Below are 27,642 nucleotides of genomic sequence, written 5' to 3'. Positions count from 1 at the left end.
CTCCCATGTTGGAAAAGAGGTTCAGCTTTACCTCCAGTCCATGACACGGAACGGACAACTTGAAAATCTTTCAGTAGATTGAGGTCCGGAGTTGTAAGATCAAAAGTTAACCTGGCAAAATGGGGATACACTGATCCTAATGATATTCGGTGTGACTGTGGAGAAGCTCAGCCAGTCCGGCACATGCTTCGGTGTCGATTGTGTCCAGTCTCCTCTACAGAAGATGACCCTCAACAACCAACAGAAAATACACTGGAAGTGGCCAAGTTTTGGTCAAACAGTAATTTAATCATAACTGTGTAAAATGTATGTACATGTACCTCTACGTTTCTGACACGAGAATAATAATAATCATTGATATACTTCCAACTTGAACTTTAATCCCACTCTTGGACGTTTGCTCTATTTCAATCATTGCTTCTTCGACGTACAGATTGAACAGTGGGGCGAAAGACTACATCTTGTCTTGCTTTCGCTTTAATCCGCACACTTCGTTCTTGGTCGTTCACTCTCTTATTCCCTCTTGGTTCCTGTACATTTTGTATATCACCCGTCTCTCCCTATAGGTTCCCACATGCTAGAAAGTGGTACACTCTCAAAGGCCTTCTGCAAATCCATAGAGCCCATGTGTGTCTCCAGGTTATGTGCCAGTCTCTTATCAGTCACCTGTCTAATGCTGCAGATATTATCAATACAAGACTTTCCTTGCCCGAAAGCCACTCTGTTCTCCCACTGTAATGCCGGAAATGCATATCCTCCTATTTCCATCTATTGTACTATAATTTTTTCCTTGTTTTGTTACCTCAAGATATGACATTTCTGTGTCTTTATATATTGTAATTGTTTTACTATTTGTATATATATATATATTTATGCGTTTATGTCGATGTATAATTGGTTTGTTTTGTAAATATTATTTGTATTTTTACGCTGGGTCTTGCCTAGGGAAAACTATGCTATCGAACGATTACATCGATAGGTCGTGTGGAGAACCAAAGTGTTTAGGGTCTTTGGTAGTGTTAACTCTGCGCGTGGAGCGCGGGCAGAGGGAGTCTGGCTGGAGGAGGGCGGTGGAGCAGGTGTGTTGAGGGACGCTCCCGCGAGTTGCCGCGCCTTCGGGGTTTGTCAGCACGTAATTGCGCTCGACTTGCTATGATAGTTTCTGACACGGTGTCGCGGACGGGAAGCGTTAGCTGGTACACATCAAGAGCCCGTTTCGGCTGGAGACCGTGTCGAGAAGAAGGCGCGCCAACATCCAGCTTCTGCAACAGCGACGGCCGACAATGAGTGACTGTCGCCACCTCCTCGATCGACGACTTCAAACCTTCAATCAACCAACAAGGAAGACTGGTAGCACGTAAAGTTTGAGAACTGTATGGCAAACCTCAGCTTTTAAAATTGTTGCATCACAAAATTACAGCAACTTAGCATGAACCTTTGTTGCTCACTGTCCCAATTGCATTACCAAGCAGGGTCCCTTCCTTTTCCGAAATGAACCCGAGTCTCGTTGAAATTCAGACGCCAGCATTAAAGTAATATCATTCCATTTCACTGCATTAATTTCAAAGTTCAGTTAAGGCATTCATAGCTGGCTACAATATTTAGATTACACAAGCACAAATTAAGTGTGCGAGTTTTGTTAGCATATTTTAGCTTACCTGTGACTGCAGCTCAGCTTGGTACGTACTAAATGTTACCATTGTTAATTGTCCAGAATCATTTAATTCAAGCTCAAAGTTGAATCTCTTATTTCTAAATTGCGTAGATTCAAGTAACTTTTGAAATGATTGTTGAGGTAGCCCAAGACTAACCTCATTTTACTGAATTTCGTAGTGCTTCAGAAACAAATCTCACTATTAATTTCAGTCACTAATTTAACTTTCAATTTTCCGGTTTTATTAATTCTTTTGCTAAATTAAGTCAGAGTGTAGTGAAATTTATTACTTCTGACAAACTTTCAGTTTTCACACTACACGTGTCAACCTTCAGTTGCCACGCTTCTAGTGCTAATTATATGTTGTAATAACCTTTCTTTTTCAGTTACTATAGTAATTGTCCATAGGACTGGCGACCGTAATTTCCCCCAAATCTCAAATATCTAATTACCGCTAGTTAATTGTTAACGTAACGGCCGCACATTTACTTTCTTTATTAACTTTACCCCTTTTCAAAATTAATTTCCACCAGTTTCATTTGCATTTTTCCTTTCATTTAGATGTAACCCTTTCCTCCATCTTCACCGACAGATTAAATTCGGTGACGATTGCTTTTCCCAAATTTCCATTAGGTACACGCGGTTTAATTTTTCACTGTCATTAAGGTCGATAAGTGAGGGGGATGTTACACCACTTCCCCAATTTCTCTCTGTCAAATCTAGTTTTAAGTATCTTACCATATAGTCTCGATACATAACTGAGACTTTGATGCCTCGATAAATTTGTGCCGTCATCCTTGCTTCCGTTTTTAAATATGTTTGTGATAAAGCCTTACTTAAGCGCGACAGAGATTTCCTCTGCACTAAGACAGAGGTTAAATAGCATTGCGAGATGTTCCAATAACACATTTGGCCGGGCGTTCAACAACTCCGTATACATAGCTCCAGGCCCTGGTGCTTTGCATTTTTGAATTGCTTTACTGATTCTAAACTTCCACTGTTGTTAACTCCTGGATTTCTGTGGCACGTCCGTTGCCGGGAAAGGAGCATATATCTTGGAATTCGGATCGATCTTCTTTAAAAATTTCTTCGTAATATGTCTTCCATATACCTACACTTACGAGTTATATATTTATATTACTTCTGTCGTTTCTTCTTTGGACTTTTAACTCCCGATGCAGTTATTAATTTCTTCACATTTAAAGCCCACATAGCATATTTTACTCTAGTTGCTGCTTTCTTTGCCTCTCCTCTCAGGCTTACATACCCTCTTTTAACACCAGTCTTATTGCTCAAGCTATGTTGTATAGGCCCCTTTGTCATCTCTGCGGCAATATCATCATCCCGAAAATCATTTTTAAATTTGCCAGCCATGTTCTCAACTACACCGACACTTTCAAAATCTGCTTCATGATTAGCTCCTCCAGTTGTCTTGTACGCTACTTCCACTGTTGTACCATCAGTCTGGTGAGTGTTGTGTAAGACAAAATAACAATGCCCAAAACCTGTAATGAAATTCGGAAGATCAATGCGTGGTGCAGGGACTGGCAGTTGACAATGAACGCAAATACGGTAAAGTATTAAACATAAGTAGTACGTATGATCCGTGCGTGCTCTTGACCAGAAACCAGTAACAGTCAGAAAGTATCTGCGATTAACCGTTGGGAGCAGCCTGAGATGAAATGATCGCATAAAAACAGTTAAAGGAAAAGCAGGTCCACGGCAGTTGTATTGCAAGAATCTGAAGAGGATACTGTTCACCTACAGAAGAAATGGCTTACGTAACGTTCGTGTGACCGCTTCGTGTGTACTGCCCGACTACCTGGGGCCATTGACAGGTGTGACTGAGGTGTATCAAAGAAGGAGGACGCATTAAATCACTGGTTCGTCTCGTGTGTCTTGGTGAATATTACCGTTAAGATTCCGCGGGCATACGCTCCAAGAAGAATCAGGCACAGTATATTTTCCTACCACATACATCTTGCGAAATGATCCTGACCGGATATCAGACAGATGGCAACGCGTATTGCAGTGTCGTAAAATGTGGCACTCGTATCTCTCTCGTTCACGAAAACCCGGCAGTGGGAACCAAGAACAGTTTTTTTTAAATTTTATGTTTATTGCTGAGACGGGAAGAAACTGACGTATCTTTGAGTTTTTTCTTATGATTCACATACACTGAACGAGGGTGCGTGCGAAAGAAGTCCATCCTGTGTTATCACAGACTGTTAGTGGACAAGACCATTGAATAAACACGCGATGTCCGCCAGCGATCGGAATTATTGATTGTTATCATTTAATTATTACTGTCGGTTTCGCTTAATTATCAGATGGTATCTGGTTAGTCTGCTGATAGGCTGTTGTACTGAAGTGATATTCAGTTACAACTGAAAACTACAATGCACTGCAATTGCAACTACAATTGGAACTGCAAGTCGCTAGAAGCGATCGTTCCCCTCGCGTATTCAGTTTCATGGAAATAATTGTACATCGTATTTGAAAGTGAGAGCTACACTGGTGTTTGTGTGCAATTATAATGTAGAAAGACGTTGGAAGAGGTACTGCAAGTCGTTAGTCGGTGTTTAACCAGCAATAAGTTCGAAGTATGATATAACTAACACATGTACACTACTGGCAATTAAAATTGCTACACCACGAAGATGACGTGCTACAGACATGAAATTTAACCGATAGGAAGAAGATGCTGTGATATGCAAATGATTAGATTTTCAGAGCATTCACACAAGGTTGGCGCCGGTGGCGGCACCTACAACGTGATGACATGAGGAAAGTTTCTAACCGATTTCTCATACACAAACAGCAGTTGACCGGCGTTGCCTGGTGAAACGTTGTTGTGATGCCCCGTGTAAGGAGGCGAAATACGTACCATAACGTTTCCGACTTTGATAAAGGTCGGATTGTAGCCTATCGCGATTGTGGTTTATCGTATCGCGACATTGCTGCTCGCGTTGGTCGAGATCCAATGACTGTTAGCAGAACATGGAATCGGTGGGTTCAGGAGGGTAATACGGAACGCCGTGCTGGATCCCAACGGCCTCGTATCACGAGCAGTCGAGATGACAGGCATCTTATCCGCATGGCTGTAACGGATCGTGCAGTCACGTCTCGATCCCTGAGTCAACAGATGGGGACGTTTGCAAGACAACGACCATCTGCACGAACAGTTCGACGACGTTTGTAGCAGCATAGACCATCAGCTCGGAGACCATGGCTGCGGTTACCCTTGACGCTACATTACAGACAGGAGCACCTGCGATGGTGTACTCAGCGACGAACCTGGGTGCAGGAATGGCAAAAGGTCATTTTTTCGGATGAATCCAGGTTCTGTTTATAGCATCATGATGGTCGCATCCGTGTTTGGCGACATCACGGTGAACCCACATTGGAAGCGTGTATTCGTCATCACCATACTGGCGTATCACCCGGCGTGATGGTATGGGTGCCATTGGTTACACGTCTCGGTCACCTCTTGTTCGCATTGACGGCACTTTGAACAGTGGACGTTACATTTCAGATGTGTTACGACTCGTGGCTCTATCCTTCATTCGATCCCTGCGAGACCCTACTCTTCAGCAGGATAATGCACGAACGCATGTTGCAGGTCCTGTACGGACCTTTCTGGATACAGAAAATGTTCGACTGCTTCCCTGGCCAGCACATTCTCCAGATCTCCCGCCAATTGAAAACGTCTGGTCAATGGTGGCCGAGCAACTGGCTCGTCACAATACGACAGTCACTACTCTTGATGAACTGTGGTATCGTGTTGAAGCTGCATGGGCAGCTGTACCTGTACACGCCATCCAATCTCTGTTTGAACCAATGCCCAGGCGTGGCCAGAGGTGGTTGTTCTGGGTACTGATTTCTCAGGATCTATGTACCCAAACTGCGTGAAAATGTAATCACACGTCAGTTCTAGTATAACATATTTGTCGAATGAATACCCGTTTATCATCTGCATTTCTTCTTGGTGTAGCAATTTTAGTGGCCAGTAGTGTATCTTCGTCGTTCTCTATGCCGAGACAGCAGTTCAAATCTGGACAACCAATGAAATGAAATCTATAATCTTGGTCTATCATGGGTAAGTCCCCATAAATAAAACAGGCGACGTATAATGACTTATCAATACGAATGATATTTCTTTGGCGTGTAGAGAGTTTAGAAGAAGAAAGCACAGTGTGACTCTGTGAAAAAAGCAAACGCCATAAGTCTAATACGAATTTCTTAAATTCTCTTGATAGCAGAGCAAACAAGAAGATAATCGTTTTTAATTGTTTGAGTGGGGATACGTTGCAGACTACCCGTCTAAAACAGCTCCGTCGTAGTATTTATCGATTATACACTGTCCAGTCAATTTTACGTCACCGTGTGTCAAGATACTGAATAACCATCATTTGCAGCATGGATCACTGTGGGTCGTGCAGGAAGGGAGTCAGTGAGGTTCTGGAAGGTAGCGAAAGGGACGTGGAGAGGTGCCCACTCCAGTGTCGCGGCAATCTGCACCATGTTTCTCGGTTGAGGATCCATGGCGCGAACAATCCGATCGATGTGGTCTCACAGATTCTCGATTGGAATTAAATCCGGGGAGTTTGGTGGACAGAGGAGTACGGTAAACCCATCCCCGTGCTCATCGAACCATTCACGTACATTGCGAGGTATGTGATACGTTCCACTGTCCTGCTGGTAGAGAAAAACAAACTGCATGCAGGGCTGGATATGGTCCCGCAGGATAGAACCGTGCATTTGTTGATCTGCTGTGCCTTCCAGAAGGCCGAGATCATGCAGGAAATACGACGATGGCATTCCCCGGAGCATAACGTTCCCTTCTCCGGCCCAGAACCTTCCGACCAGTGTTTTAGAGTGTTTGCTTTCAGACGTTTCATGGCATACACGGCAACGACCATCTGTACAATGGAGTATAAAACGTTATTCATCTGAAAAGACTGAGCCGTGTGCAGCTCGCATTCTGCCGTTCATAACTTGACGTCGTGTGGTAGCGGTAGTGGCGTCTCGAATCCTTCTTGTGTTAATGGTGCCACTGAGTTGCTAGTATTGTTTGACTGCGAGTGGCAGCAGCAGCCGTTATCGATAGCCAGTACTGTGGTACTATCTTTGGTGCCACGGCTAGTATTCCAGGTTGTCGTGTGTGTCAGGCAGTTCGGCTTCGGAAGTAGCAGCGAGAAGGTCCACAGAGTGCGGGCAGGCCGGAACTGCTGGCGGGATGCAGGCACTGTCGGACCGAGGGGCCGTAGCCGACGACCGAACCCAGGACGTTTGAAGTTGAGTGAACCGTGTCCAGTACTGAAACCTCCACTGTTTGAGATCTCGCTGCTGTTTGCGTGTTGCTGCTCCAAAGGTCGGTGAGACCAACCGCAACAAGTGGTGTCTGTCAGGTTGGCAGAATCTATTAGCCGCCTTCTACTCCTTGATGTTAGTATGGATTTAGTATTATTTTTATTTGTGAAGTGCAACCAGCGGCATTTTCTGCCTTCTGGCCGCTAACGTCCTAGTTACCTGCCCTGGAGGTTAGAGTACTTTTCTGTCAGCGTACCTTTGCTCGTCGTGTTGATGCTGTCCGACACGGCGTGTAGTTCGACAGCCTCTTGAACTGTACTGTGCATACGTTTTTGGGAGGTCTACCTTGTTTCTGGTGTTTCCTTCGGCATTGGGTGTGTTTCGAAGACGTGGTGCTATCTGTCTCTTCGCCCTTGCCTAAAAATATTCCATCGTTGTAACGGTGATAGGACGTTAGGCGGGTAGGTTTGTCGGTCGGGCGGCGCTTAAGCTACCCCTAGTGTGAGTTGCCATCCTGTTACGTGAGTACAACTCTTGGCTGCCTGTCTCACCGCTTACACAGCTGTTGTCGCATTCCTCAGGTCGATCCAGGGAGCACTGTCTGTGGATCCCTCCGTCTTATTTGGACAAATTGTCATAATTGTTTAAAGTTCAGCCCAATGTTTTAAAATGTTATTGCCTTCCCCACTTGTAATTCCGGCCTTCAGCCGTTAATTGTTTGTAACATTGCTTGTGGCCTTCAGCCGACAAATTGTTTTCAATTTTCTCTTAATAAGGTCTGTAGCTGTCACTGTAGCCTTTTACAGTTCGTTAAGGTTGTTTTAAAAATGTTTCAGTATTTTAACATGCAACTGCCTGTGTTACTTGTAATTCAGGCCTTCAGCCATTGAGTATTCTGAAAACTGCTTGTGGCATTCAGCCGACAAATAAGTTTCAATCCTGTTTTAGTGAGGCCTTCAGCTGTCACTATAGTTTGTTAGAAGTAATTAAGATTATTAGAAAGGGTTTTAGTATTTTTAATACGTAATTGTGCACCTTATTTGTAATTCAGGCCTTCAGCCCTTGTGTATTCTGAAGTTGCTTGTCGCCTTCAGCCCACGATTAATTTTCAACCTTCTTAACCAGGCATTCAGCCGTTGATTGTGTGTAACATTGTTTGTGGCCTTCAGACGACCAATAATTTGCAATTTTTCTTAATAAGGCCTTCAGCCGTTACTATAGCTTATTACCGTTATGACTGTCAAGAAGAAAATGTCTTAGTATTTGTTAGTATGTAACTGCCTTCCTCACTTGTATTTCAGGCCTTCAGCCGTTGTGTATTTTGAAATTGCTGCTGGCCTTCAGCCGTTAATTGTTTGTAACATCGCTTGTGGCTTTCAGCCGACAAATAGTTTCAGTTCTGTCTTGACAAGGCCTTCAGCCGTCGCTATAACTTGTTACAGCTATGAAGACTGTCAAAAGGGCTTTTGGTATTTTTAACGTGTATTTGTCCACCTCATTGGCAATTCAGGCCTTCAGCCGTTGTGTATTTTTGAAGTTGCTTCTGGTCTTCAGCCGACGAATAATTTTGAGCCTTCTTAATCAGGCCTTAGCCGTTGATTGTGTGTAACATTGCCTGTGGCTTTCAGCCGACAATAACTTACAATTCTTCTAATAAGGCTTTCAGCCACCAGTGTCGTAAAATCTTTAAAAATGATTGTTGAGAATAAAGTGTATGTGTTTTCTGTGCAACCAACGGTAACTGATTAGGCCCCGTCCATATCTTTCCTGCTTTCCTTAAGACCCACGTCTCAAAGACCGTCTCATTCGACGTCCAGTAGCGGTAATGGCGTGCAAATTCCAGCCGAAAACACAGCAGTAGGCATGGATGCACGAACCAGGCGCCTGTTGCGGAGACCCATACGCAGCAACGTTCGCTGAACGGTCGTTGGGAAGACACTGCTGATACTCCCCTGGTTCGTTTTGGCGGTCAGGTGCTCAGCATGAGGGGTCTGTTCGCCAATACACACGTCTGCAGCTGTCGTTACCCTGAATCGGCTGTGTCCTGCGCTGCACCACAGTTTCCTCGGCTCCAATTTTGGATACCGGCATTCTGCCACGCACGGTATATTTTAACCAAGGTGCCATATGAAAATTTACAACTCAGCCGTTTCTGAAATGGTTAAGCCTTTGGCCCGAAAGCCAGTGATCATACTCCTTTGGACGTCAGATAGATCGCTCCGTTTCCGCATTACGACGACGACTGCACTGTTTCCGCATCCCCCTGACAGGCGTCAAATACCCTCCACCGCTAGTGTTGCCACATGTCATCAGCGTGTGGTTATTGCACGTCGACGTCGAACATAGGCGGTAGTGACATCAATATGACTTGACCATATATAAGGGACAATCAAATGAAAACTAGACAGATGGAAGAAAAAGTTAGTAAGCTGTTCATTATTTCGAAAGTACACAAAACAAAAAAGACATACCTCGAGGGAATTATCCGAATGGGCCGTAATTCGGTAGATGTGATGTATATGCACCGACAAAAATGTTTAAAATTTCAGAAATTTTGCATGATTTGTTCAAGAGAAAGAGATTCACAAATTACAAATTGAGCAAGTCAGTAACGTCTTGGTTCATCTCCCACCCTTATGGAAGCAGTTACTCGAACGGAGAGTTTTGGCTGTCCTCTTGAAGGATACCGTGCCCAATTCTGCAAATCTGGAGCATTAGCTCGTCAAATCCCAATCTGGTTGGGTGGCACTGCCCGTAATCGACTAAACATTTTCAGCTGAGGAGAGATCTGGCGGAGTTGCTGGCCAAGCTACGTGTTAGGCAAGCACGAAGACAAAACGTAGACACTTTCGCCGTGTTCTGGCGGCCGTTATGGTTGCTGAAATGTCTCCACACACCTCTTCGGCCTAGAATCTCATGGACTGGAGTAGAAATGTCTTCAGTGATGAGTCGCGCTTCCAAATGAGCTCCGATCAGCAGCGAGGAAAATGTTGAAATGGCTCTGAGCACTATGAGACTTAACATCTGAGGTCATCAGTCCCCTAGACTTAGAACTACTTAAACGTAACTGAACTAAGGACACCACACATATCCATGCCCGAGACAGGATTCGAACCTGCGACCGTAGCAGGAGCGCTGTTCAGGACTGAAGCGCCTATAACCACTCGGTCACAGCGGCCGGCTGCAGCGAAGACGTGTCTGGAGATGGCCCAGACAGCGGTGAGGTAGCAACCTCATTGTCGCCCGCCATACGGCCCGACAACCAGACGTAAAGGTCTTGGGTGTCAATTCCTTTCTTAGCAAGACCGCTTTGGCTGTTTTCCAAGGGACTCGTACAGCAGAGAACTACGTTGAGGATAGCGACGTCTTGTTTTGTTACCATTCATGGCATGCCATTCTAGGCTTATATTTCAGCAAGATTATGCCCGCTTGCACATGGCGAGAGATACCACCGCCTGTCTTCTTGCTTTCCAAACCCTACCTTGGCCAACAATGTCGCCTGATCTGGCCTCCGCTGAGAACATTACGAGTATTATGGGCAAGGCCCCCCCAACCACCTCGGTCTACTGACGGTCTAATCTGCCAATTGGACAGAATTGTCAGGGTATCCCTCAGGAGAAGGTCCAACAACTCTATTCTTCTATGCCAAGTAGAATAACCGATAAGGGTCAGAGATGGATGAACGCTCTATTGTCTTGCTCAATTTATGACGTTCTTTCGCTTGAATAAATCTTACATATTTCTGAAATTGTAATAAATTGTTTGTGTGTTCATGTCATGTACATCACGTCTAACGATGTCCCATTTTTTCCTTTCTTACAGTGTAATCCTCATAACTGTTAACACGTGTGAGGCAAGACAGTTAGTTCTTCTTCAACAATGCATTCCATTGCCTACGGAAACATAATTGTTCCCAGACTTGCAGCTCTACATCGGAAGCAAAGCGAGAGTCACGGATGTTTTTCTTCATGTCTCTAAAATTATGGAAGCTGCATCGTTATCTCTAATGACCAGCTGCATGCTGCCGAAGTTATATCGACAGGGCCCCGGGAGCAAATCCTTAACACCGCAGTCCGAAGGCATAGCGAAAGTAGTTCCTTCCCCGTTTCATTCGCTAACTGACTAGTGTAAAGGTAAACGGTAGTTGTAGTGAAACTACCTTCTGTCACGTACGGTAAGGTGTTTTGCGATCTACACATGTAGATGATACCAGCTGTATTGTTTCCACTGAAAAAATGAGTCTCTGTATGGAAAAACGAACTAACAAATTACTTTTCTTTTTATGGGGATATTGAACGAAATAAACTTCCCACAAAGGGTTCAAGAATTCAGAAGTAGTCTACAGCGCAGGCTACCTTCCTTCTAAGAAAATGCTGCCGAAGCTGTACGCGTACTCGGTGGAAGTGCTACACTGACGCCTAGGGAGCAGGTACTTAGGTTACAGCCTGGCGCTCGCTTACGTCTCCCAGGGGACTGGCGGCGGCCTTACTTTCGGCGTGAGCACCGCCAGCGCACCTCAAGGGTCAATTACTAGCACGCAGTAGACCACCCTGTTTTATTGCTTTCGCTCTCTCTCTGTCTCTCTCTCTCTCTCTCTCTCTGTCTGTACTTCTGTCTCACTGCTAATTTGGCGAATCAATGAAATACTGTCGAAGCGCTACTCTTTGAGAAGGCACAAAAGCTTTTACTGACGCATCTCCCTTGGAAATGACTTCCACCTTCCTCAAGGCACTTAGTGTTTGCCATCATCCGAGATATATGCGAGGAAAAATGTGACAGTTTCCAGGCCTGGGAAGGGAATACTAGGCTTTCTCCGTTAAAACAAATGGACTATTTTTCTTTTGCTCCCTGTCAGGTTTCTGCACTTTGCACAACTAATGAATTGATTTCGTTCACGAAGAGCGATGTTGCATCGTCTGCAAAACACACAATGAGACTTTTCCGGTGAACCAGGGATGCCCGCCTGGCAGCCGACATGCGTACTGCAACACCATTACTTAGCATATCGTCTTCCGTTCTACTTATGTGTCTTTGTGACTGACCGTATTTACCCTACATGCAGCATGTGTTTTGATTATGGACATACTTTTCAGTGTCCTTAAAGTTTTTGATGCATTCTAACAGTTACCATGTAGAGGTCGTAATAGTAAATTCTTTCACAAAAATTAAATTCTAATGTAAGCTCAAGACATTTTATTAATTAAGTCGGCTAGGATTTTAATTTATGTCTAAAATGTACCAGGTGTAATATAAGAGTCCATTCTGAAGCAATCAAGCAACCTTCTGATCTTTGTTGAAGCATCACATTTTAAGTACTATCTACACCAATTCGTGTGAGAAAATTATAAAGAAAACCAAAGAGATCTCATCGACATCATATTCCGCAAGCCAGATCATGGTGTACGGAAGGACGGTACTTTCGTACCAATAACTGAGACCTCCAGCCACGTCCCACTCGCTAATTGTGCGTGAGAAGAATAATTGTCGGTAACTGTGTAATGACTGTAATTTCTCGAATTTTCTCCTTGTGGTCATTACCCCAATTACATGTGAGGGGGGAATGAATATGTTGTCCAGCTCTTCCTGGAAAGTAATCCCTAGAAATTTCAATAGTAAATATCTCCTTGATCCACAACGAGAGTTCCACTCTTTGTAATCAAAGTAAATACCCCTCCCGAAAGATACCGTCGATTTTGATCCGAAGGTGGCACATGCCACCTGGGGGATAGTAGAGGCACTGACATTGGTTTTAACGTCGTCCGTCAACAGATAGGGCTGTAGTATTGCTACTAGCGCGCCATCTGTGTCTGCCCTTTCATAGGTGCAGACGTGTGAAGCAAGTAGGCACCCATGTGATGCAGCCGCACCTGTCCTTCTTACAGCCAACTGAATGGGGTTAGACGTGGCCTTCCGAGTGGCGAGATGGCCCTTCCGGAGAACTGCCACACAAGTTGGACTTGCTGTTCCAGTTGTGCGATGATGCTAGTATCAGTGGTCACACGAACATTCTCGCACCAGTAGAGAAGGTTCTGGGCGTCCACGCAGCACAAACGACGGCCTCGATTGACGCATTGTTAGGTCAGCAGTGGCAGACCATACAGCTACCACAGCACAAATAACTGAGCTTGTGGGCCCAGACGTGTTGTGAACCGGTTATTAGAAGTGGTACAACAGTCAGGCATACCTCTACACCGTCTTCCACTCACGACATATCATTGACGCGCACGGCTCCACTGGTGCTTTCAGAGGATCACTTGGGAGACATTAATGACTCACCGTGTTCTTCAACGGTGAAAGCAGATTCTGCCTGCACGCAAGTGATAGTCGTTTGCGTGTACGACGTTGACCTGATTGGCGCTTTCTCGTAGAGTGCATTCATGCAAGACGCACTGGCCAATCCCCATCTTATGGTCTTGGGTGCCATAAGCTACAACTGTCGTTCAACTTTGGTGTTTCTTGAGAGGAAGTTAACCAGCGATCGGTACGTGCAGAATTGTTCAGACCTGTTCTTTGCCTTTCTGCAACAGGCGGGTGATGTGTCCATCCAACAGGATAATGCTCGCCCACACACTGTCCGTGGAACTCAATGTGCTCTTCAAGATATGCAGTGACTTGCCTGGCCACCACGATCAAAAATGGTTCAAATGGCTCTGAGCACTATGGAACTTAACTGCTGCGGTCATCAGTCCCCTAGAACTTAGAACTACTTAAACCTAACTGACCTAAGGACATCACACACATCCATGCCCGAGGCAGGATTCGAACCTGCGACCGTAACGGTCGCACGGCTCCAGACTGTAGCGCCTAGAACTGCTCGGCCACACCGGCCGACCCACTACGATCTCCAGATATGTCTCCAATCGAATACGTGTGGGGTGTGATGAGGCGAGAGGGGATTCATGTGACTTGACAACCAACAACTCGTACAGATATAGAACAGTTCGAGCACGTGTGCCGCAACATATCTCAAGCCAACACTCACCGTCTGTACAATCTACTGGATGCCAGAGTCAGGCCTGCATTGCCACATTGGAAGGCTACACCATGTTCTGATGTGAGTGTTCCAGCATGGATCGATACTTGATACCTCAGAACCATTTGCAACATTCGTCTATAAATGCAATCATTTCATGAACTGTTGCAACAATAATCCTAGAGTGTATTGGAAACCTTTAAAAGGCCGTACGAATTTTATTTTTCCAGCAGTGTATTAGTAAAAGGAACCAAAGCTTTTCGAGTTATGAAGTCTGTAGCTCGTAATCTAGTGGCTGGCCTTGCTGCCTCTGGATCTCAGGGTCCCGGGTTTGATTCCCGGCCGGGTCGGGGATTTTCTCCACCTGCGGACTGGGTGGTTTTGTTGTCCTCATCATCTCATCATCATTATCCGCCAGGTTAGCCGAGAGCGCTAATGGGCTGCTTCCTGGACTCGGGTAGGCGCGCTGGACCCAGATCGAATTCGTACGGGAGATTAACGACGAGGGCCGGTGTACTGGCCAGCCTGGATGTGGTTTTTAGGCGGTTTTCCACATCCCTCTAGGTGAAAACCGGGCTGGTCCCCACGTTCTGCCTCAGTTACATGACTTGCAGACATTTGAAACACATTTATTTCATGATTACCCTGGACGCAGATATTTGGGGTACACTGATTCCATGATGGGGGAGTATGGGGTGGCAGCAGGAAGGGCATCCGGCCACAACTTCAAACTAACCATGCCAAATTCGATTGTAATAACGCTGACCCTGGCAAAATTGTGGGACAAAGGCGCAAGCGAAAGAAGATTCGCATCATCATTCTGGAAGCGGCGACACTGGAAATGAAAAGAGTGGGAACTTCTATGGGCGCTGACGACCAGTGTTGACCGCACCACAAATCAGCATCAGCATCATCGAATTATGTAGGATTTCTACTCATTACTGTTTACAACAAACGAATGTGCAAGTTCATTTGTCCTGTAAGTGATTGTGTATCTTTTTCCTGTGTGAAATCTAGGAGATCGGATGTAATTGTACTGTATTCCAATTTGCTGCCAATTATTTACTTGGTTGTTATATTTAGTCAAGTTTGATTATTTCAGAATCGATTACACTCCTCATTTCCTTTGTCATGAACAGAATTTTCAACGTATATTTATGATCTGAAGCGGCAGATGGCGAGAGGCTGGAAGCCCATATCTCGATGATGAAAAGACAGACCGCTATTCCGGCCACTCCCGCAGGAGTTCGGAGTCCTTTCTCGGTCAAGGGTGTGTGTATTGTTCTTAGCACAAGTAGGTTTAAGTTATTTTAAGTAGTGTCAGAGTCTAGAGACCGATGGCCTCAGCAGTTTGGTCCCTTAGGAATTCACACACATTTGAACATGTGACTGCTATTCATGGTCTATCGTTAGCTGATCATTAATAGAAGAGAGAACGCCTCTGACATTAATTTTTCGACAGTTTTATTTATCTTACGTAACTTTCTGCGTAAGATTTGTTCTCAACTGATTGGTCATACACCATCGAACAATTACGTCACCTAATATATGCACTGGCCTGATGTGCTCCCCTACTTGTGATATTGACAGTGGTGTATTTAAATATTAATAGATTTCATTTGTCAGTGTCATCAATTTACTTCCATTTTGCTACGCTTCTTTAAAAAGAAATTGTCCCATTTTCATTGGAACGTAGTTTTCGCCATAATTAAGTAATGCGAAGTCTTGTATGAGTTGCAATATTTAGCATCATCGCTATTCAAAAACTTTTCATTGAAATATCTCAATGTATACAAGAAAGGCACATTTGATTGCCCAGCAGGCTTGTCTATCACGAATGCTACCACATTTCTGTGTTGTTCTCTGAGGCAGTTTGTGTGATGTAACCCTTCAGGCTTTCCCGGCGATCTAATGACATCTTGGATTGTCAAGTGCTCCGCCAGATAATAGCGTCATACTTGCACGATATTCCTGTAACGTAGCTCGTAACCTTCATCATGTGCAACCCGAGACTGCTCCTCGAGTATTTATGCCTGTGGCCCTCCACCACCAATGGTGGTTGCAGCCATTCCCTCTGCACTCCGCTCCCGCTCACTACGATCTGCTGGATCGTTCCGATCCGTTTTCGGTCCGCTGTGTTTCTGGAGGTTTCTTCTGCGGTCCGCGCCCGTCGGACTCGCTCCTAGGCGTTCCATCTTCTTTCCGCTGCACCTGTCACTCTGTGTGCTGATCGTTTTCCATATCCACATGCACGCCTTCCATTTTTCTATTCGTGGAGTGCTGCAGCTGTCCCCATTGTTCCTTGAACAGTTCCAGTGCAGGATCGCAGGCTTTATTTAGCTGGCACTCCACATCGTGGTTCATGAGATTGTCATTCACTTTTATCTCAACCGATTCCTTATAGTATTGTCCCAAAATCTGGGTGTCAACGACAAGAACAGTCGATACCAGGTGTAAAGAACATCAGAGGCACAGTCGGTCAAAACAGGTGACGAAGTCAACCATTGCTGAACACTGTCTAGAACTAGATCATACCCTAGCTTGTGTTGGGGCAGCATAAGTGGTGAACGCTATTCCTGCTTTTCCTGGCGGGTGTGGGGTGCTGGCTAATCATTATGGATTGACCTAAGGGGATTCTGTGGGGGGCGTCCTGACTCTGTTACAGGGTGTTACTCTCGCAACAGCTCAGGCCAATGAGTGGTTGGCCTGTGATGAATTGAGTGGCCCAGGCCCGGATCAGCCTATTTTCGGATGGTTCAGCCCGTTCATAAAGGATGCTCGCCGACTGTCTAAGTCGGTCGCGCAGCAGGGGTATCCCAGACTGCTTGTGCAGTCAAGCAATGGAGAAGAACCTCGGCAGGCGCAGAGCGAGCATGAGCGCCCAGTTCTGCACGCTCTGCCCATTGTTGATGTGGGTGTCGGCTGCTTTGCCTAAGACCACGGCTGCGTATTCCAGCTCTGGGTGTACCAGTACCAGATGCAGGGTATTGCGGTGGTGGTGAGGCAAAGCTGACGATGGGTTGACCAGAGGGTACAGGAGCGCAGGCGTCCTGGTCCTCTGCTGCTGACGTCCTGAAGGTGTGGCTTCCAGATGGGTTTCTGGTCTAGGGTGACCACGAGATGACGGCCGGTCTTGCTCCAGGGGACGGGCCTTCCCCCTTCCCATGATGGTGGCTGCTGGGAGGTCAGGAGGACGTACTCTTCGTGTAAAGACCGCTGCCTGACACTTCGCGGGGCTCTGCTTAAGGCGCCACTTTGTCGACTACACGCTGAGGGACCCACAGCCACGCTGGAGAAGGCGTCTAATCTCCACCGCCCTCATGCTAGCAGAGGGAACGCCTTGTACTTCAGAAAGAATTCCAAACGCACCAGACCGAAGATGGAACACCCAGCAGCGGATGTGGTCGGTGCGGACCACAGAGAGAACACCCAGAACAGCAGCGGACGGAAAACGGAACGGCCACTTTCCAGAAGATCGCAGCGAGCAGGGGCGGACTACAGAGGGAACGCCTGCAACCGCCGGTGGAAGGAGAAGGTCACAGACATAAATACTGGACCAAGTTCCCTCGAGGAGCAGTCTCTGATCTCACCTGATGACGGTTACGAGCTACGTTACTGAAATATTGCGCAAGTAGGACGCTGATATCCGTCAGAACATCCGACAACCCAAAATGTCAATATGCTTAATGCCTGTAGAAATTTGTGGGTTACTACTGTAGTCGACTTTTTCAGCTACTTTGTGATACTTGTGACATTAAATATAGTTTTTAGCAGTTTTGTGTACGTAAGGTATTATGATGATTACTGATTTAAATTTCTTAGCAGCCTATCTTATAGGTACAGTATCCGGCGAGCTATCCAGGAACGAGAAATGATGGAGTCTTCAAGAACCACGCCCACTCAGTAGTCGCGCGAACAGGTTCCCCTCCTCCAACCCCAGTGATGCGAGGAAAATTCGTACGGCGTGGTACCCACAGCTCCATAGCCAACGCCGGCCGTTGTGGCCGTGCGGTTCTAGGCGCTTCAGTCTGGAACCGCGTAACCGCTACGGTCGCAGGTTCGAATCCTGCCTCGGGCATGGATGTGTGTGATGTCTTTAGGTTAGTTAGGTTTAAGTAGGTTTAAATAGGGGATTGATAACCACGGATGTTAAGTCCCATAGTGCTCAGAGCAATTTGAACCATTTTCCATAGGCAACACGATTTTAGTACATGTGGAGTGGCACTGTGGACCTCTTAATGGCGCATTTAAGCAAACTATAATTATTCTTGAACAGCTTGTTTAGCGGGGCTAATGATGAACCATGACGTCATCTGCAGTTCAGTGATTTCTGCACCTTTTCTCCTTCATCAAATCACACATCAGCTGTGTAGACTGAGTGCGTCCTGGCGAGGACAGACGAGGATCTAAGCGGTCAAGACGGAATCCGAGGCCATTATCCAGGCAAGATGTTCATACAAAGATGTAATTTTGATGTCGGGACGAAGTTAGAAACATAAGGAGTGATCACTGCCAGCCAGCTGAAAACCAGAGCAGAGGGACACTCCAGGCTCGGATAGGCATTCCAGTAACGACCGGCACCAAGCAACGGCTTTCTCATGTTCCCTATTGGCTGTTCAAAGGTTGCCTAAAGGCTTGTTGGTCAGCATGCTTCACGGAAAAACACTCCGATGCAGGGGCGATACCACTGGGCATGTAGGCACAACTAATTTTACTAAAACACTGGAGATGAAAATTTAAGTGGGAAACAGTTGAAATAACCATATAAATTCGTGACACCCCCTGGAGTTGTTCAATGACCTGTACATTCCTTACCCCTTTTGCAGGACCACGGATAATTGGGTGGGGGGGGGGGGGGGGCGGGGAGATGACCCGTGTCGGGGACATGCAGCTAAGAGTGACCTAAGCGGCTGGGCTCGAAAGATGGGTTCACAGCAAATGGTCGTAATATATTTTTATTTTTTGACGGGTCTGAACAGCGCCCGGTCGTTGCTCCGGCTATGATGAGGGGTGTGTGGTAATGGTGTCGGGCTCCATAGCATACACAGAGGACGGTAAACTGGCACAGTTAGACTCTGTAACACTGGTACGACCGGTGTGACAGAAAGGCTAGGGGAAAATGTTAAAAATCAGTATGGCCTGTATTTAAATTCTGTTAGTCAATTTTACTCAAAACTCTAAGAATGAACTGCCGCATAGGCAAAAGAAAAATACAAAGGTCAAACTACTTCAACAGTGTGAATGAACTGCCTACATCGTAAAAATTTTCTAACATTTTAACTCACATACCATAAACAGTAAATGAAATGACTTCCTAAAGACTGTAATGTAAATATGACAATCTATTTTTTTGTAAGGTGAAACCATTATGCTCTATTTCTAATAACTGATTACCAAAATGGTTCAAATGGCTTTGAGCACTATGGGACTTAACTGCTGAAGTCATCAGTCCCCTAGAACTTAGAACCACTTAAACCTAACTAACCTAAGGACATCACACACATCCATGCCCGAGGCAGGATTCGAACCTACGACAGTAGCGGTCGCCCAGTTCTAGACTGTAGCGCCTAGAACCGCTCGGCCACTCTGGCCGGCAATATTGGGAATCAGGGTACCAGAAGTTAGGACAATTACTGTGTAAAAGTTCATAGAAACTATTTGATAGTGTGAAAATTCGACGTACAACGGTAAGCAGAAATTAAGGTTGAATCTAGATTGAGTGGCAAAATCCTACATGAGTAACTTAAACGTTCTTTGAACTTATGCAGATTACAGAGGAGAATTAACTGAGCCCATTAATTACGAAGATGTATAATCACAATGGAATCTCGGGCCTCTCGGAGAAAAAGATATTGGGAGAGAGAAAAACTAAAAACATAGCTCCCGTAATGTCTTGTGTTCCAGCATGGTAAACACAAGCGCTGGCGCAGTGCTAGGAAACTCTTTGATTTGGAGAACAATGACAAGGCCATAATTGGTCAGCCAGTGACGGAAAGCTGCCTTCGGTGCAGAAGCAGAGTCTGCTGCAAGAGAGCAGAGATTATAGTCTCAACATTCGCTGAACAGCAAAGAGGTGTTATAAGGAAAATGTGTAAACCCCTCGAAACACAATAAATGATGGATTCTGCTGGTACACACTACTGGTGTCCGATTAGCTGGGAGTGGAAGGACTGGTCCAAATAAGGGTTGAACATCATTCGTATGAAGATTTTTACTAACACATGTCAGCAAAATAACTTTATTAATTAGGCTAACATGACCTTTACATATTAACACAATATTTTAAAAATTTAATTAAATTATGCAAAAACAATTATTGATAATCTATAGACAATTTCCCAAATATTTCAGAGAGATCAAATAACGAAAGGATATGCTGTTAATTCCAATACTTCCTCTTAACGCTCCAAAAGTGTTTCATGAGAACATGAAGTATGAATATTTAAATTTGCAACAAATGCAATTCTCTTTCCGAAAACATACAGATCTTGTGGGTTACTGGTTACTATTGCTGAAATATTTACAGCAAATTTTAATAAGGGAAGCAAGATATTGTTTCACCAATAGATGTTCTGAATGTGCTTGCCGAAAATACAATAAATAATGGATGTTTACCTAGAAAGGAATTGATTGAAAGGAAACAAAAAGGTCTAGTAGCTGGAATGAGATTCCGCAGGCTGACATGCCGAGTGTGGCGACTGTGAGTCTGAACTGGAGCCCATTGTCAAGGGACATTGGTGTGCGGAAGCCCTTCAATGGCGAAAATCTCCAGGAGTGCATTGAGCGTGGCCACTGTGGTGGTGGACGACATACCGCCCACTTAAGGGTACTTTGAATAAGCACCCGCGACAATTAGGCACAACGAGCTGAAAAAGGGAAATGGGCCGTGGGACGAAGGACTGGGTCAGAGCAGACTGACGTTGAGTACAGGCAGAATAGCGGCGCACCATAGCCTCTACAGCATTGTTCACTACTGTACAGTAGACATGTCGCCTGACAAGGGCTTTCATCCGAGACATACTCCACTGCCCACATTGGTGGATTTTCAAGACGTGAGTGAGTAAGGTAGGATGGATGACAACATGGTGGATACCTTCCTCAGGATCCGACAGGATCATATCGAAGAAGCCGGATAAACGATAAGAGAGGCGAGCCCAGGCCCAGGGGTCGAGAGCAGCTGACTCCGAAAAATATATCTGCGTCCATGGAGGAAATAGTGCGCGACACGCCGCCGGCATGTGAGTAGCGGTAATGGGAAATCCATCCATGCTGTGTTGTCCCTCCACATCGATGTGAAAACAGGAGAGTCCCAGTTGGTCAAACGCTTGGTCTGGTACCGAGGGTAAACGTGAGAGGGCATCCGCATTTGCATGTTGTGGTTGAGGCTTGTACCTGATGGTGTAATTGTAGCAGCTAAGGAAAAGAGCCCAACACTGGAGCCTGTGGGCCGTGCGCTTTGTAAGCAGAGAGCGTGGCCTAAAGAGTGCTACGAGCGGTTTATGGCCTGTAACGAGTGTAAAACGGGACCAAATTGGTCCACATAGAATTTATTCATGGCAAAGATGATGGCCAACGTCTCCTCGATCTGGGAGTAATTGCGATGGGCAGGCGTCAGTGTCTTGGATGCAAAGACGATTGGTTGCTCTGTACCGTCATCATTACAGTGTGCCAACACTGCACCAATGCCATAGGGGGAAGCATCCACAACCAAAAAAAGGGGGGCGTGAATGGGAAAAGGGGGTAAGACAGGGTGCAGACCGTAATATTTGCTTCAGTTGTGTGAAGGCCTGTTCACAGGCCGCCGACCACTGAAATGGAACGCCTTTCTTTCCCAAGTGGTTGAGGGGGTGCATAATGTGAGCTGCTTGTGGAAGGAACAGAATAATAATTCACTTTCCCCAAAAACGCCTGCAACTCCTGAAGGTTTTGGGGATGTGGGAGCGAGTCAATAGCAGAAACATTACTGCCAGAGGGCTGAATCCCGTCTGTGGTGGGCAAGTGGTCCAGGTAGTGTAGGGAAGCAGCCTACTCACGCTGTAGTAAATTCACATCAGTTTCCAATGTGTGCCAGCCAGTCTGCTGTAACTCTGTAACTAGCTCTGACGTCATAAATGTTGCGCAATACCTTAAAAATCAAGCAAATGACCTAAAACTTTTCTAGCATGTCAGGAATAATACTAAATTAATGTGTGTTAAATATCAGTTCGATAACTTCAGCCATTTTCGAAATTTGGACGTTTTTCTGGAAAAATCACTGGCGCAACAGAAAAGAGCTAGAGACTTCAAAATTTATATTTAGATTCATCTTTCATAATGATTTAATAAAAACAGTACTTTGGATTTCACATATTAAGATTTTAGTGGAAATTCATGATTTTGTGGTTTTCGTCTCAAAACTGAAGGAAGCAAGATAGATTAAGTAGGCTAGTAAATAAGGCTAGGATGTTTAGATTTAAATAGGTTGGAGGTCCGTTATGATTATGAAGATGTGTAATGTTTCTTTTGAATACCTATAAAATTATAGCGATAGCGGATCTCAAAAGGGCCAGTTCAGAGCTCATCTACTGTGTGCAGTGTAATTTAGTTAATTCTCTCGCCCAAAATATTTAACTTAGCCATGTCAAAATTTTATTATCAATACTTACCTGCGTGCTGAATGCACGTTTGAATTAAGAGCTTCTTCGGCCATCAGCAAAAGAAGCTATAAATTATTATGTAACTTGAAGTGGTGCGTTACTAGCCCAGCGGCTAGTCGGGAGAGCGGATTAGATCAGGCGTTCCCTTAGCCGTCCGCACCGCGGCTTTATATATAAGAACGCTGCGCGAGGAAGCAAGGCCCCAGTTCTCTCCAGACGCTGAATGACACGCCATCTGTGTCGGGAGCCGCGTCGCATCAGTGTCACTGCTACATATAGCCTCGGGTGCCGTATTAAGTTACTAGAGATACGCGGAACCATGAAAACATTTCAAGTGAAGGGTTAATTCTGGGATGATTTTCATTATCTAGCTTCAGTTTGCGTGTTGTCGTGTTTTCACGCGCCGTCGCGGGACAGACATTCTACCAAATATTTAGCGTGGCGTTTGATGAAGTATTTTCATCAAATTATGGCGAGCATTCCTTTTAACATTTAATTCGGACATTTATAGTTGCATCAGCGCATTAGACTCTGAACTGCTCTGTTAGATAGGTTGTAGGGATACTTGTGTTTTTATCAGTGAATTTCAGAATATACTCAACTATTTTGGAAAACCGTTTTTGATTAGAAATCCCGGACAATCTCCTAATTCCTCAGAGCTATAAGCTGCAGCTATAATAACATTCTCAGATAAAGTGGGCACTAGGATCTCTAATTACTGGTTCCATGTTTTATTAAATCACTTTCTGGGTGCCAAAAAGTAAATAGAGAGCCAGTGTTGAGAACGGCGAAAGACAGCATTAACAACATTCTAAAAGCCAGAATATGTTACAACATTCAAACAAGGATACAACAATAGTTTATTTTTACAAAAACCTTACCGCCGCCCCACAGTAGTCCACTTTGTCCTGGAAAAACTGGCATTTGTGTAGGCGGCACTTGAGCCCTGCATCATGCAAAATAGTAAGGTGGGTACACAGGTTACGCAGGTGGTCTTGGCATGTAGTACCCGTAACTATTACGGTAACTGGTACACGTTGGGATGGACATCGTTAACTGTTTCTGTTATCTTTGGAAGCTTGCCAGAGCAGAAGAGATCCCAAAAGGCAAACACTTGTAATTCCATGTAATTCCCTAAGCCAGAAGGCGTATTGATGACACCAATGATGACTTGATTCCTCATCTAGTGGAATCTGTAAGTAAGCATTAGCAAGGTCTATTTTGGGAAAACATTCACCTTCAACAAGCTTTGAGAGGAGGTCCTCACGACACAGTAAAAGGTAGGTGTCCACCAGAGCTTGGGCATTGATCGTCGACTTAAAATCTCCACAAAGCCAGAGGGAACAATTTGACTTCTGAACTACGACCAGAGATGCGGCCCAACCACTAGTTTTGACCGGTTCTACTACCCTAGTGCCTTGAAGGCGACCGAGTTCGATTATAACTGCGTTCCATAGGGAGGCTGGAAGACGACGTATGCGACAGAATTGGGCCCCCGCATCTAGACATAAAGAATATGTGTCTCAAAATCAGTGGCGCACCCCAACCCAGGCTCAAACAGAGACGCAAAAGATGCACAAAGGTCACCAAGTTCCTGGAAGGGCATTGTGTCTGAGACGATCTGAACTTCGCCCGTGATGGAGAATCCAAACAGCGAGAAAACACCCAGGCCGAAATTGTTGCCAGCAACATTACTGTTGACAACATAACAGCGTTAGCGGCCATATGACCATTTAGTATATGGCTGTATAAGTGAACTGACCTCTGAGGCAACCAACTTGCGAGAGGGTGGGGCCAACGCTGGGTAACCCAGACCATCGTATGTCTGGAGGTTAACCAGGGTAACTATCGCTCCCTTGTCGACTTGGAAACGAACGTCCTGACGAGCAGTCGTGAGATCAATAAAGAACTTGTGGAACGATGGCCTGAAGCTCATGTACTGCCCCACGACGCAAGGGAGGAGTAGGATTAGAATTAACCTGATGGCCAATGGTGGGCACTTCAGAGAGGTCAATCCTAGCCACAAGAGGTGCAGTGTGCCCAGCGATCAGGGCAGTCTGCCCGTTGGTGCCTCAGAAAACAGTGAGTACAAGAAGGCAGACCCCTCTAGTTGCACCAACATGGCTGGACTGGCTGCTCAGAGGCCACTGACACATCCGAAAAGTGACGAATCACGACGACGCCGTCGGGTAGAAGGCTGCCGAGAATTCCGTTCCCTAGGCGGTGGTTGAATTGCTGCGATCTGGGGGCGGACCATAAGACGTTCATTTGCTGCCTGCGCGATCTCGAATGAGTGCGCGACTTTCATTACGTCATCCAAGTAAACATTGTTGAGCTTGATGGCTGCAGTGCGAATTTCTGGATCGGGAGCCAATTGGACGTCACTGATCAGGGAATATACATATGAGGTGTTTCAAGACGGGTTGGCACAGGTAAAATCGCAATGATGTCTCAGACCTTGCAAATCTGTCACCCACGAACGATAAGGCTGGCCTGCTTGCTTGTGGTACTGATGGAACTCAAGGTGCGATGCGACCACATGCAACCGTTGTAAATAATAGGTCGACAGCAACCAGGCCTCCAGGGGATGTGTGGGTGACAAGATCCACCGCTCGCCTACAGACCTGGTCGGCCAAGGGAATAATGTGTCCGCTCCTGTTCCCAGTGGACGTTCCTCGTGTTAGGAAGATTTTCAACCAGACCAGCATGGAAGTCACACGGGCGGCTGAGCAAACAGCCAGCCCCCGTTGCCCCGCAGCTTTGCGCCGTCCGTGCTGCTTCACTGGCGTCCTCTCCTCAGAAAACGATCTTAACGGCAGTCGCGGCAAACGTGCCACGCCCCCTTCACGCCAAAGATTGTGTTCCAGGAAACGTGGCCCAAGCTATTGATCGCACAACGGTTCTACATCTACATGGCTTCTCCACAAATGACACTTAACTGCCTGGCAGAGAGTTCATCGAACCAACTTCACAATAATTCTCTATTATTCCAGTACAGGAGAGAGTGCAGGAACTGAGACTTAGGCAAGTTTCCAGTGTTTGGGAAGGAATCTTTCGTAGAGATAGAGGTTGTATATGATTGTTAAGTATGGATCAATTGCATCAGCATATTCTAAACGTAACCTAATTGGTATACAGACTGGACTGGAAGACTTTATTTATTAAGTGATTTAAGTTGCTTCACTACTCTGAGGATATCCACTTCTAAGTTACTCATGTTAGCAGGTGTTCTTGGTTCGAATTCTGAAATATTTATTTCGTCTTGTCTAGTGAAGGAATTTCGGAAGCCTGTGATTAGTAATTCTTCTTAGGCAATACTATTGTCGATAGCATTTCCATGGCTATACTCAGAGATGGCAGTGACTGTGTCTTTCCGCTAGCACACTTTACACATGACCAGGATGTCTTTGGATTTTCTGCCAGGTTTCAAGACAAAGTTTCGTTTTGGAAACTCTTATAAGCATCTCGCTTTTAAGCTCGCACTAAATTTCTAGCTTCTGTAAAAGATCGCCAGTCGTGGAGACTTTGCGTTCATTTTAATTGAGCATGCTTTTTTCGTTGCTTCTGCAACAGTATTCTGACCCGTTTTGTGTACCATGGGGGATCAGTTCCGTCGTTTATTAATTTATTTGGTATAAATCTCTCAGTTGCTTTCGATAGTATTTTTTTTTTTAATTTAAGCCACATCTGGTCTACCCTGACACTATTAATTTGAAAGGACTGGAGATTGTCTCTCAGGGAGGCGTCAAGCGAATTTTTCTCTGCTTTTTCCAATAGGTGTATTTTTCGTTTATTTTTGGAGGATTTGGGAGTAACAATATTCAGTTTCGCTACGACAGTCCTGTGTTCACTAATCTCTGTATCTGTTTTGATGCTCGTTATTAGCTAGTGATTATTTTTTGCTAAGAGGTGAAGGGCGTTTTCACAACCATTTACTATTCGTGTAAGCTAATGAACTGACTCCTCGAAATAATTTTCAGCGAATGCGTGTAGTACAATTTCGGATGACGTTTTGCGGTACCTCCGTATTTAAACATGTATTTTCGCCAACATATGGTAAAATAAAGTCACCATAAACTATAACTGTATCAGTCGGGTATGTGTTTGAAATTAACTCAAATTTTCTTTGAACCTTCCAACAATTGTATCATCTGAGTTGAGAGGTCGGTAAAACGATCCAATTGTTATTTTATTCCAGATGCCAAGATGGACTTCTGCCCATACTAGCTCACAGGAACTATCTATTCCAATTTCTGCTGTACAGTGCCTGTGCCTGTAATGCTTTTTCGAATAAGTGCTTTCTATTAGCACCTGGACCTCTGGTATTTTCCCAACACAGCTACGATAATTTACAACTGTTATACCGATGGTTCCTGTATCTACGGACATCCTGTGTTCGACCAGCACTCTTTGAGATCGAAGCCCCTTTTGTGTTTCCCCGAGACACTCTAATCTAAAAAACCGCCCATTCCATGCCACTCAGCCCCTGCTACCCGTGTAGCAGCCTTCTGCGTGTAGTGGACTCCTGACCTATTCAGCGGGACCCGAAAGCCAACCACCCTACCGCGCAAGTCGAAGAATCTGCAGCCCACACGGTGGCAGAACCGTCTGAGCCTCTGACTCAGACACACCACTCGGCTCTGTACCAAAGGTCCGCAATCAGTCTTGTTGACTATTCTCCATCTCGCAAGCAAGCCTGGCAGCCTTTACCATTTCTCTTACCCGCTCGATACCAGAGAGAATCTCTTCCGATCCAGGGCGACACACCGTTGGTACCGACGTGAGCCACTACCTGCAGCTGGCTGCATCACTTCTGGAACGACTCCACCCTGTATGCACACGAAGTTCACACTGGCTTCCTTCCCCTCCTTGGCTACAATGTCCCTAAGGAGCCCCATAACGCGCCTAATGTAGGAGCTCCGAACTGTCAATAATCCCACCCTATGTTACTGCCTTAGTCTTGTGGGCTGAGAGGTTCTTCTGAAACCGGACAAACAACTGCGCCTAGCTGAGGGACGGTGTCAGCCATAGACAGAACCCTGAGCCTGTTCCTCAGACTAACTGGG

Source organism: Schistocerca americana, chromosome 5, assembly GCF_021461395.2.
Source record: "Schistocerca americana isolate TAMUIC-IGC-003095 chromosome 5, iqSchAmer2.1, whole genome shotgun sequence".
Classification (NCBI taxonomy): domain Eukaryota; kingdom Metazoa; phylum Arthropoda; class Insecta; order Orthoptera; family Acrididae; genus Schistocerca; species Schistocerca americana.
Note: the sequence above shows the minus strand (reverse complement) of the source record.